The 13,098-nt window shown below is 38.8% G+C and overlaps 1 protein-coding gene and 1 pseudogene across 2 annotated transcripts in view; both read right to left on the bottom strand.

Annotated features, from left to right (window-relative positions):
* The window catches only part of MIPOL1 (mirror-image polydactyly 1), a 521,065-nt gene that overhangs the window by 464,704 nt on the left and 43,263 nt on the right, over nt 1–13,098 (bottom strand). The gene's annotated exons all lie outside the window — the stretch shown is intronic.
* Nucleotides 3,943–7,777, bottom strand: LOC119532436 (annotated as a pseudogene).

The raw sequence follows: 13,098 nt of genomic DNA, 5'->3' as shown, positions 1-13,098 counted from the left end.
GCACACAGGGTTCAAAGCCACCAGACAATAGGACTTTCCACAAATCCTTTTTGGATAACTCCATCTCCAATCTTGGCTTGTACTGAAATGGTGGCTGAGTTCCATGTTTGGTTAAATCCTCATGTTGGGCTTTAGCTTCTGGGGATCCACCCCCTGGAAGCCTGGGATTTTCCAAACCATCAGTTTCTGGTTTCTTTGAATCCAAGAGTTCAGTTCTAAGTTTATCTCTGTCCTGTCGCATTTTACTATAAGCTGCAAGTAGAAGCCAGGCTACTTCTATATTTTGCTTAAAGATCTCATCAGCTAAATATTCCAGGTTGTCACTTTCAAATTCTTCCTTCCATCCAACACCAGGACTCAATTGTGCCAAATTCTCTGCCACTTTAAAACAAGGAACACCTTTCTTCCAGTTCACAACATATATATCATTTCTCCTCAAGCCCTCATCAGAAGTATCTTTAGAGTCCGTATTTCTAGAAACAGTCTCTTCAAAGCAGTTTAGGCCTTTTCTAACAATCTCCTCACAATTCTTCCAGAATCTTCCCCTTATCCATTAAAAAGCCGTTCCAACCTGTTTGGTATTTGCAAACTCAGGAGCACCCCACTTCTCTGGTACCAAAATCTGCTCTAGTTTGCTAATGCTGCCGGGATGCAAAACACCAGAAATAGATTGGCTTTTATAAAAGGGAGTCATATAAATGACAGTTATAAAAGACAGTTACAGTCTTAAGGACATAAAGTGTCCAAGGTAACTCATAAACAATCAGGTACCTTCACTGGCACATTCCTCCCCCACCTGAATAACAGTAGAAAGCTTCTGTCAGGGAGCTATCTCATATGAAATATCCTGTGTTCTTGAGCGTCAGGAAACATTAGTAAAGATACATGTATATATATATATTGTCATATATGTTATTCTATCAAGAAAACATATTTATTTTGATACAGGGAAAATAACGTATGTTGCTAAAGGACTTGAAGCTAATCAAATGTTCTTTTCTCAGTTTCTGAGACTGGGTACTAAGTGACATAAATACCATTCATTCAGCAACAGCAACTGAGCAAGTCAGGGGTACCAGTTCTTGCTGGGCACACTAGTGAGTTGGACAGACCTGACTTCATGAAATGTACTGTACAGAGAAAGGCCTATTTTTCTCCCTTCGATTCCTCAAGCCTGGGTAGTAAAAAGATAGGGGCTGGGTACTATACTGCCCCAGGTTTTTAAGGAACCAAATAACATGTGGAGAGAACTGGGGATAACTTCACCTGGAGGCTAATTTATTTGCTTATAATGGAGGCAGAAAAACCGCTTCTCTCTCTTTTGTTCTGCCAGGGATTTCACCTCAGAGCTGTTGCACAAATAGAGGTTGTACTTTGTAAGACACTAAACAAGACAGATACAAACCTAAATTTCTAATATGTTCCATGGGTTTTAATTCTGAAGAAAAAAAAAACAAAAATAAAGATTTTAATTTAAAAAAATGTCTCCTTGGGTCTGAGCCACTACTGTATTTGTTACACACTTGGATCAGCTTTAAAAAAATGTAGATGCTAACAAACCGAATTCTTTAGAGGGAGCATAAGAACAAAGTGACATATTCTAGAGCAATATTTTTTGTTTATATTCTCTAGGGAGCAAAACAGTACTAGTACATAGTAAACAGAGATGTACAATGTAATGAATAATTTGTTTCTACCGAATGCCATTTCTATCATTTGGACTAACAAAGGGCAATTTTAAAACATGTTTATAGTGAAAAATTGGCATTTCCTTAAGACAAACATACTAGATCTGAATATAAGGACCTTGTCCAACATTCTGTATTTTTTAATCCCTATTTGTACCAACAAGCTTGAGTTTTCAGGAATGAAAGATCAATAAACTGTTACAGGATGATCTGTTTAAAATAACCTATTTAGGAGTAATGTAGTCAAAATAAGGCAATAACTATACACTTCTATACCTTCTTTATCTTCCTAGTCAGTAAAATTGAGAAAATAATTTTTCCCACCTCTATAAAAAATATCATTACCCTACTTGCTATCTAGTGTGTGACAGGGACAAGACAAATCTGCATGTGCGTTTTTTAAAAAAATAACAACAGACTTGGGTGGAGAGAAAACCATATTCAAACAGTCTCCTTTCCTTTTCCAAGATACCCTACTCAAATTCTTCCTTAAATATAAATTTTCTTCTTGATTGATTTAACTTTTCACCTTAGAAGGTGCTGTAACAACCTTGCATTCTCTGTGAAACAATCTGTTTTTCATAAATTTTAAAAATAAAAAATGTTTTGAAAGCTATGGAATATTCTCAGCAGCTGTGCTATTCTGCCCAGTCCACCTGATGTGTAATTTATGCAGAATTTTTAATAAGGTTGATTGTAAGTATTTAGAAATGGATAGAGATGATGATAGTATGTTATTGTGAGTGCAATTAACACTGCTGAGTTGTGGTTGTAATTGTGGTTGAAAAGAGAAGTTTACTGTCATGTATGTAACTATAAGGAAAGCTGGAGGATAAAACATGGGACTGTATAACATAGTGGACCCTGCTGTGGATGATTACTGTGGTTAATAATACAAATATAAGAATGTTCTTCTATGAACTGGAACAAATGTGCATCACTATTACAAGGTGTTAAATAGGGTGGTGTTCTAGTTTGCTAATGCTGCCAGAATGCAAGACACCAGAAATGGACTGGTTTTTATAAAGGGGGTTTATTTGGTTACACAGTTACAGTCTTAAGGCCATGAAGTGTCCAAGGTAACACATCAGCAATCAGGTACCTTCACTGAAGGATGGCCAATGGTTTCCGGAAAACCTCTGTTAGCTGGGAAGGCACGTGGCTTGTGTCTGCTCCAAAGTTCTGGTTTCAAAGTGGCTTTCTCCCAGGATGTTCCTCTCTAGGCTGCAGTTTCTCAAAAATGTCACTCTTAGTTGCACTTGGGGTATTTGTCCTCTCTTAGTTTCTCCAGAGCAAGAGTCTGCTTTCAACGGCCATCTTCAAACTGTATCTCATCTGCAGTTCCTGTGCATTCTTCAAAGTGTCCCTCTTGGCTGTAGCTCCTCTTCAAAATGTCACTCTCAGCTGCACTGAGTTCCTTCTGTTTGTCAGCTCATTTATTATATGGCTCCAGTGATTTAATTTAGACCTACCCTGAATGGGTAGGGTAACACCTCCATGGAAATTATCCAATCAGAGTCATCACCCACAGTTGGGTGGAGCACATCTCCATGGAAACACTCAAAGAATTACAATCTAATCAACAACGATACCTCTGCTGACACAAGATTACATCAAAGATAATGGAGTTTGGGGGGACATAATACATTCAAACCAGCACAGGTGGTATATGGGAAAATATACAACTAATGCAAAATGTGGACTGTAGTTAACAGTAATATTGTAATAGTCTTTCTTCAATTATAAAAAAGGTACCATACCAATACTAAGTGTCAATAATAGAGGGTTGTATAAGGGGTATGGTATTTTTCTTTTTGGAGCAATGAAAATGTTCTCAAATTGATTGTGCTGATGAACACACAGCTCTGATTATGCCAAGAGCCATTTGTATAGTTTGCATAGATTGTATAGTATATGAATAAACTGTATAAAAAAGAATCCCCTGTGCTCCACCTATTCACTCCCCTCCCCACAACCCTCACTGAAACCCTAACAACTACTAATATTTTTACTGTCTCTATAGTTGTTTTTTTCTAGCATGCCACATAGTTGGAATCATAATGTAACCTTTTCATACTGGCTTATTTCACTAAGCAATATACATTTAAGTTTTCTTCATGTCTTTCTGTGGCTTGATAGTTCATTACTTGTTATAGCTGAATAATATTCCATTATATGGATATACAACAGTTTTTTAAATTCATTTACTTTTTTTTGCTTCCACTTAAATTGTATGTTTTATTTCTCACAATCCCAGCAAAAGCACAGAAGCCCCATCATACTCATCTCAAACTGGTTTCTAATAGGCTAAGATTATGGGAACTTCTGTCAAAAGAACTGATGCTGAGGGCTCCCAAACCATGGGCCCAAATGTGTCTGCAAAACAGATGGAAGGAAACTGTGCATTGGCCCAAATCTTGAGGAGTCAGTTGACTTGCAAATGCAGTTTGCATCCTTGAAATTGACAGTCTGGAAGGGGAAAGGTATAAAGTTGAAATTGCCTTCTCTTAGCTCACCCTTTCAACATGAAACAGAGACTAAGGGGAGAAATGGTTCCGGCATTTGACCACAAATATTTCCTCTTATGCAGGCTAAACTGAGAATGCCTTGTAAATGGGTCACTGCAAAATGCAGCAATTTATTTTTTCTCCAGTCAAAATAAGAGACAAACCAGTATGAATTTATTTCTATTGACTTTTGAAGGTTTACAGCAGTTAAAGTATTTTTGCTTGTATGCATGAAGTTTAAAAAATCTTTTTTTTTTTTTTTCATAAAATAAGAGAGCAACCAATTTCACCATTGAGTATATGTAAAAACTGGGATTCTTTTTTAAATTAGTGCCAAGTGACATTTAGGAATTTAGTTGTAGTCTGCCACTCTGACATGATGACAAACCAAAGTGTAGGGTTTGGTCTAGTTTTGTTTCAACTTTTTTTCACTACCAAAATTCATGGATTAAGTTTTGGAAATGTTCCAATGATAATGTAGGGAATTTTTTGGATTCCACCATGGGTATGCTCCTTGGGTTGGATGCTGGAGGGTGAGGCACAGTTTGCTGGACCCATATTGATTACCTAGTAGTCATCAAAGTAAATAAAAGTAATTGTCTCCTCCTTGGTATTCCATTCCCTGGGAATCTCAGCACCTCAAGATACTTCCAATTCCACCAAATCTTCACAAACTGGCATCCTTCTTGTGACTTATCTGTGACAATTTCCTGTAGCTTTGAATTTTTTATAGTCATAAGCAAACCATTCCAGTAGGGACATGCTCTGAATCAGCTATTGTTTCTGACCTGTCTCTGTCTGTGAAATATTTCTTTCTCCTGTTCTGGAGTTAGATAGAGAATATTTCCCCTCTTTTGTGCCTTGGCAATGAAGAATGTATCTCATTATTTCCAGATTTTCACAGACTATTAGAATCTCTACAGCTCCTATTTTCAAAGCCTTTAGAGTATTTTCAACTCTAAAATAGTACTTGCCCTTGTCCTGGCTGATTTCATCAAAACATCACCATTAATTTATTTTCTTGAATAAATTTATTGTTGGAGAGAACTGCAGTAGATAATGCCTTGTTGAATCCATTTTTGCCACCATAGGAAATATCATATAATTTTAAAACTTTTGATTGAAACTTTTGATCAAACATATCAGATTGACTTAGTTCAGTTCACAAGTCAACTGATCCAGCTAAAAGGAGACCACCCACATTCAGTTTGTCCCCAGAAATAAACAGCTGCATAGCAGTCTCAGCTACTCTGCAGACACAGTTTTGTCATTTTTTTATTCTTAAATGGGCAAAATTCAAGGCAGACTGACCTCCTCTACCATGTTCCTTTGGGAGATCCACAGTGAGTTTGTGCAGGACTATTACTGACCCTTCTTGGGCCCAATTCTTAAAACCAGTCTCCTGTCCAGTGTCACTTGCACCAACAGAATGAAACCAGATTTGGTGAAGCAAAGCAGAACTTTATTCTTTGGCCAAAGAACAGAAAAGTGTGGACTCTGGACATTTCATTTGCCATACAATCCCACAGCAGAGGGGTTAATTGAAAGAATGGGCTTTTAAAAGAGCAGCTGAAAGATGACAAACAACCCCCACAGCAGTGGACCCATTGGTTATATCCAGCCCTCACCAGCCGCAATTCACAACCTCAAGCTCCTGTTCAGTTGGCAACTGTGGCACCATGCAAGTACTGTGAATTCAGGTAAAAGGACCAGCAATGTTACAACCATAATGAAGTAATGAAAATAATTTGCTCTTGCCTGTGCCACAAGCATTAGGAATTGTTGAAAATAAGGTTGAATGGCTGTGGTCCTGGCCAATACAACCATGCTGGTTGAATCCTAAGCCCATGGGGTATTGGGGTTACCTAAGATTTGAAAAAAACAAAACAAAACTATATATATATATATATATATATATATATATATATATATATATAGCCAACCAAGGATCCCCATACCTCAATGTACAGTATGTATGACTTAGTGGACACTATCATTCCTAAACTAACCACAGCTTTAACTTGAGAAGACTCCCTGCAATTGCAGGGGGGAAAAAGTGTGATATCTAAACCCCCCTAATAGCACCTCTTCCCCAGGAACTCTTCTGACCACTAATGTAAACTTAGCTTGTGTATTAGCAAGATGTTATCCCCCATAAACATCTTTCTTTTCACCCATAGCCTCAATGGTAATTCATGCTCACAATTGAACCCAAACTTGGGTTTGCACTGGCCTTTCTTGGACTGTAACCCCTGCAAATTGGACTGTGTGGAACACCCTGCTGGCCAGGCAGAATTCAATGCATCAAAAAATAAGCACAGATTTTATCAATTGTCAGTAGCATCTCTCTGTGGGGTCGTTATTTATGTATGGGGAACACCTAGTGTTCTGTTGTCTCTTATCCTGCAATGTCTGTCCTATGGTCAATGTAGTCTGCTGCATGAGGGTGGATTGCGAGGAACCAGGGCCCAGGGCCCCACCACCTACTACATTACTGAGATACCTACAGCCACCTACATGACCAGGCAAAAGACCCCTTCCCCCATGGGGGAAAGCATTAAAATTTCCCTCCCCTAATCTCAGAAGATCTTGTTGTAAACAAATCTCATAAGATCCTGTTGTAACCAAATCTTGTGAGAAACTCTTGTCACAAAACTTTACAAGCACCTCCCCCACCTTGGCACTCCTCTCTCTCTCTGCAGAATGGCAGAATGTTGACTTCACTCTCCCAACCCACCACCACCGGGAAAAATCATCTCCTGTTTTGTAAGTCCCTGAGTAACCTCATGGGTAACCCTATGCCAGGTGTGTTCTTTGGTCTTGGGGCTAAACTTGGTTGGAATAGGTACTTTCATCTGCACTTGGCACATCTGCACATAGTGCCCAGCTATGGTTGTTTAGGCTGCTCTTGTGGTTACTGGCTTCCTGCACTTTGTGTCTGAAAGCAAGCATAGCTCAAAGGTTGGGTGGAAATTCTTATGAGTGCTAATCCAAGGGTGATGCTTCATCCTGGTAACAGGATTTCTCTTGTGTTTCCATGGGGTGTGCCAAAAAGTGCACCAGTACCATCTATTACAAAGGACCCAAACATGCTGTAATCCAAAAGTAGTGCTGTAAGTACCTCTGTATGGAATTTATCAGAAAATGAATGATGAATTAATTGTTTTTTTCTATTGCCTTCTTCCATTACAATTGTTCCAGAATAAACAACCAAACCATTTAGATGTACTTTGTTATAAAGTTTGAGCCTTGATGTACAAATGTAATGTCTCCCAGTACTCAAAGGTGGTTTACTCATGACTTACTGTTAGATTCTGTTCCAAACTCATCTACTAACATTTTTGTCACTCATGAAATTTTTTGGAGGAAATGATCAACAAAGTCATGCTTGTGCCATTGTCATGGGCTGCCTCCAAACTTTCAGTGAGTTTCTTGATCTGCCAGATCTCCATGTTCCTGTCTGCAACACTGGGATCCTCCACCATTGTTTCAGTTTGCTAAAGCTACTAGAATGCAATATACCAGAAATGAATTGGCTTTTACAATGGAGGTTTATTAGTTCACAAATTTACAGTTCTAAGACCATGAAACTGTCCCAATTAAGGCATCAACAGGACAGTACCTGCTCTGAAGAAAAGCCGATGGCATCTGGGGTTCCTCTGTCACATGGGAAGGCACATAGCTGGAGTCTGCTGGTCCTCTCCTGGGTTTAGCTTCTGGTTTCTGTGACTTCCTCCAAAATATCTCTGGGCCTCAGTCATAGCTTCTCTCCTAGCTTCTCTCAGGGGCAAACTCTGGGTTACATATCTTGGCTTCTCTGAGCTCTCTCCAAAATATCTCTGCCTTTCATCCTCTCATTGAGGACCCCAGCAAGGGGATTAAGACTCACTTTGAATGTGCAGGGTCACATCTCCATGGAAACAATCTAATCAAAAGGTCCCACCCACAATAGGTCTGCCCCCACAAGACTGGATTAAAAGAACATAATCTTGCAGATGGATGAAGATGGCAGCATAGAGAGGCATGGAAGCTAGTTTGTCCCCCTGGAACAACTAATAAACAGGAACAATTAGTAAATAATCTGGAATAACTGCAGGGGGACAAACGTGACTGTCCACTCATCATACACCAACCTGAATTGGGAGGAATGCCCAAGTTCACAGCATAAAAACTGTAAGTAAAAACTGCAGATCCCAGCTGAGAGCTCCCTCCCCCCCACAGCCCGAACTGCAAAGCCTGGTGGTGCTAGGGAGCACCGAGCAAGTGAACATAGCTCAGCTGAGCTCCAACAGGGGTTTTAATTAACAAACATGGACTGCTCAATACAAGCTATGAATCCTCAACAAGCAAAAAGCTTTTGGTGATGACTGACCTTGGAGACCCAGAAGGTGGCTGTGGACTGGCCCTGAAGGGGGCTTTCTATCCCTTTTTTGGCTCAGTGGAGAAAGCCTCAGCCATTTTCAGTTCCCAGTGCTCTGACCCAGACAAAGGTGCAGAAAGCATAAGCAGAGGTACTATTCAAATGTAAATGACCTCTCCCTAGAGGGTGTATCTTCCACAAGAGGAAGAAGGTGGTGCCAAGCTCTACTACCTGCCTTCCATTCAGAGCTAGACCCCAGAGCCTGGGGGAAAACAGCCACAGGCCACACCTCCTTACACCAGTCAGGAGCTACAGGCTGACAGGCACCACCTCCTGGGCAGAAAAGCACAGTGACTTGAGGCATCACAGGGTGTATCAATCTTCTAAGACACCCTCAGGGAAACCAGATACTATTGCCTCCTTCCAAGATCAGAGACCATTCTGATCTGGGAAAACCTGATTGGGTTAACCAAGGAAACCAGATGCCTAGACAACAAAAAACTACAACCTACACTAAGAAAAACAAAGTTATGGCCCAGTCAAAGGAACAAACATACACTTCAGCTGAGATACAGGAATCGAAACAACTAATGCTAAATCAATTAAAAAAGTTTAGGGAAGATATGGCAAAAGAGATGAAGGCTAAAAAGAAAACACTGGGTGTACATAAGTTAGAAATTGAAAGTTTGAAAAAACAACTGGCAGAATCTATGGAAATGAAAGGCACAATACAAGAGATGAAAAACACAATGGAGACATACAACAGCAGTTCTCAAGAGGCAGAAAAAAAAACACTCAGGAACTGGAGAGCAAGACACCTGAAAGCCTACACACAAAGGAACAGAAAGAGAAAAGAATGGAAAAATATGAGCAACAGCTCTGGGAACTGAAGGACAACATGAAATGGAGGAATGTACGTGTCATTTCTGTCCCAGAAGGAGAAGAGAAGGGAAAAGGGGCAGAAGCAATAATAGAGGAAATAGTCAATCAAAATTCCCCATCTCTTATGAAAGACATAAAATTATGGATCCAAGAAGTGCAGTGTACTCCAAAAAGAATAGATCTGAATAGGCCTATGCCAAGACACTTAATAATCAGATTATCAAATGTCAAAGATAAAGAGAGAATCCTGAAAGCAGCAAGAGAAAAGTGATCCATCACATAAAAAGGAAGCTTGATAAGACTATATGTGGATTTCTCAATAGAAACCATGGAGGCAAGAAGGAAGTGGGGTGATATATTTAAGATACTGAAAGAGAAAAACCACCAACCAAGAACCCTATATCTGGCAAAACTGTCCTTCAAATATGAGAGAAAGCTTAAAATATTCTCAGACAAACAGACAATGACAGAGTTTGTGAACAAGATACCTGCTCTACAGGAAACACTAAAGGAAGCACCGCAGACAGAAAAGAAAAGACAGGAGTGAGAGGTTTGGAACCCAAGTTTGGGAGATAGTAGCACAGCAATGTAAATACACTGAACAAAGATGACTGTGAGTATGACTGAAAGAGGAAGGTTAGGAGCATGTGGGACACCAGAAGGTAAGAGGAAAGATAAAGACTAGGACTGTATAACTCAGTGAAACCTAGATTGCTCAATGATTGCAATAAAAGGTACAAATATGTTTTTACATGAGGTAGAACAAATGAATGTCAACATTAAAAAAGTGTTAAAAATAGGGTGAGATTGGGGGGGAAATACAATCAATACAAACTAGAGACTATAATTAACAGAAACATTGTATTATGCTTCCTTTAATATAACAAAGGCAATATACCAAAGCTAAATGCATATGGGGGGGGGGGGACATAGGGGAAGAGTATAGGACTCCTGGCATTGATGATGTTGTCTGACTCTTTATTCTACTTTAGTTTAATGCTGTCTTTCCTTTTGTTGCTTTCTAGCTGTCATGTTTTTTCTCCCTCTTTCTTTTTTCTTTTTCTTTTGTCTTTCTACCTTCTTTGACTCTTTCTCCTTCTTTGTATAAGAAATGGAGATGTCCTTATATAGATAGTGGCGATGGTACTGAATACATAAATACATGACTATACAGAGAAGCAATGATTGTTTACTTAGGATGGAATGTATAGTATGTAAACAAAACCATCTTTAAAAAATGGGTTGATGAGGAAACCTTGATGGCACTATATTGAGTGAAATAAGACAGACACATAAGGACAAATATTGCAGGGTCTCACTGATATGAACTCATTATAATATGTAAACTCATAGACATAATATATAAGTTACCAGGATATAGAACAGGGCTAAAGAATGGGGAGCAATTGCTTATTATGAGCAGAATGTTCAACTAGGGTGAACGTAAACCTTTGGAAATGGACAGAGGTGATGGTAGCACATTGTGAGAATAACTAACAGTGCTGAGTGGTGTGTGAAGGTGATGGAAAGGGTAAGCTGAGAGTCATGTATGTCGCCAGAAGGAAACTGGAAGTTAAAAGATGGGGATATATAAGACAGTGAATCTTTTGGTGGACAATGCCCATGATTAACTGTACAAATATTAGAAATCTGTCTCATGAGGTAAAACAAATATGTGACACTATAACTAGAAGTTAAGAATAGAGGGGCATATAGGAATAAAATATATACCTATTGCAAACTATATACTATAGTTAGTATTATTTTAACATTCTTTCATCAACAGTAACAAATGTACTATACCAGGACTATGAATCAATAATGGAGGAGGGGGTGGTTAGGAGTATGGGAGGATTTGAGTTTCCTTTTTTTTGTCTTTATGTCTTTTCTGGAGTAATGAAAATGTTCTAAAAATTAAGAAAAATTAATTGTGGTGATAGATGCAGAGCTGTATGATGGTACCATGGGCAATTGATTGTATACTTTGTATCTCTGATTAATTATATGGTATGTGAACAATCTCAATAAAAAATTAAAAAAAGATATTTTAAAAAAGGAACATAGTCTTTTCTGGGGTACATAATAGATTCAAACTAGCACAGCCATTCTTCTAGCCTCCTCCTCCCTAAGGGCTCAGTCCTGGGCTGCAGCTGCCCTTCCAGACTCAGCAGTGGGGTAGCTTTGACATAGAACACCTGCTCCCTCTCTCCATGCCCATTCACCTTCTGAACGGCATGTTTTTGCTTGTAGTTTTGGCCATTTGTAAATAAAATTTCTATAAACATTCATGTGCAGGTTTTTGTGTGGACATAAAATTTCAACTAATTTTGATAAATAGTTAAAAGCATGATTGCTGGATAGTAGAGTGACTATGTTTATCTATGCAAGAAACTGCCAAATTGTCTTCCAAAGTGGCTGTACCATTTTGCATTCCCACCAGCAGTGAATGAGAGGTACCTGTTGCCCCACATCCTCATCAGCCTTTGATATTTTCATTTGTCTTTGGATTTTATGCATTCCAATTGGTATGCAGGTGGTATCTCATTGTTTTAGTTTGCATGACTTAGTTTAGTTTAGTAACAACGTGATGTTGAGCATCTTTTGCATGCTTAGTTTCTATCTGTGTATCTTCTTTCATGACATATCTGTTGAGATATTTTGCCCATTTAGTAATTGGGTTGTTTTCTTACTGTTATGTTTAAGAGTTCTTTGTATATTTTGGATATAAGTCCTTTATCAGATATGTGCTTTACAAATATTTTCCCCCAGTCTGTGGTTTATCTTCAATTCTCATAGTGTTTTTCACAAAGCCAAAGTTTTTAATTTTAATGTTGTCCAACTCATCAACTTTTTCTCTCATGTATTGTGCTTTTGGTATTTTATCTAAAAATTCATCACCAAACCCAAAATCACCTAGATTTTCTACTCTGTTATCTTCCAGAAGTTTTATAGTTTGCATTTTACATGTAAGTCTATGATCCATCTTGAGTTAACCTTTGAAAAAGGTGTAAGGTCAGTCTCTAGATTCATTTTTTTTTTTTTTTTTTTGCATGTGGATGTCTAGTTATTCCAGCACCATTTGTTGAAAAGCCTATTCTTTCTCTATTGAATTGCCTTTGCTTCTTTGTCAATTATCAGTTTATATTTCTGTGGGTCTATTTCTGGAGTCTCTATTCTGTTCCCTTGATCTATTTGTCCATTATTTCACCAATAGTACACTGTCTTGATTATTGTAGTTTTTATTTTTAAAAGCTGTGTAGTGTCAGTCCTCCAACTTTGTTCTTCTTCAGTATTGTTTTGGCTATAGTATAGCTTTAGCCTGATCCAATAGGCAGCCCTGGATGCAACACAGTATTGGCCCTACCTTGAGGCAAGTAGGTCAGCATTTTGTATGCCATGCCAGTCAGTCATTAGCTGGGGGCTGCCTCTGGGATGGGGATGTAGGGGAAGATGACACATGTACCCTCCTAGGCAAAGAGGGTAATTGGAATGACTTTTCAAACTTCTCTTTGAATCAGAGCAATTCTCTAGAACAGGGATTAGCAACAAGTACTTAGCAACAACATGCATAGTAGCTGGGGGATGGGTGGGACAGCCTTGTATAGGAGATCTGGGAGAGGCACAAACAGCATCCGCTACAATGGCCTTGAGACCCTTATAA

This window comes from Choloepus didactylus, chromosome 4 (assembly GCF_015220235.1).
Source record: "Choloepus didactylus isolate mChoDid1 chromosome 4, mChoDid1.pri, whole genome shotgun sequence".
Taxonomy (NCBI): Eukaryota; Metazoa; Chordata; class Mammalia; order Pilosa; family Megalonychidae; genus Choloepus; species Choloepus didactylus.
Note: the sequence above shows the minus strand (reverse complement) of the source record. Positions and strands in the feature narration are given on the sequence as shown.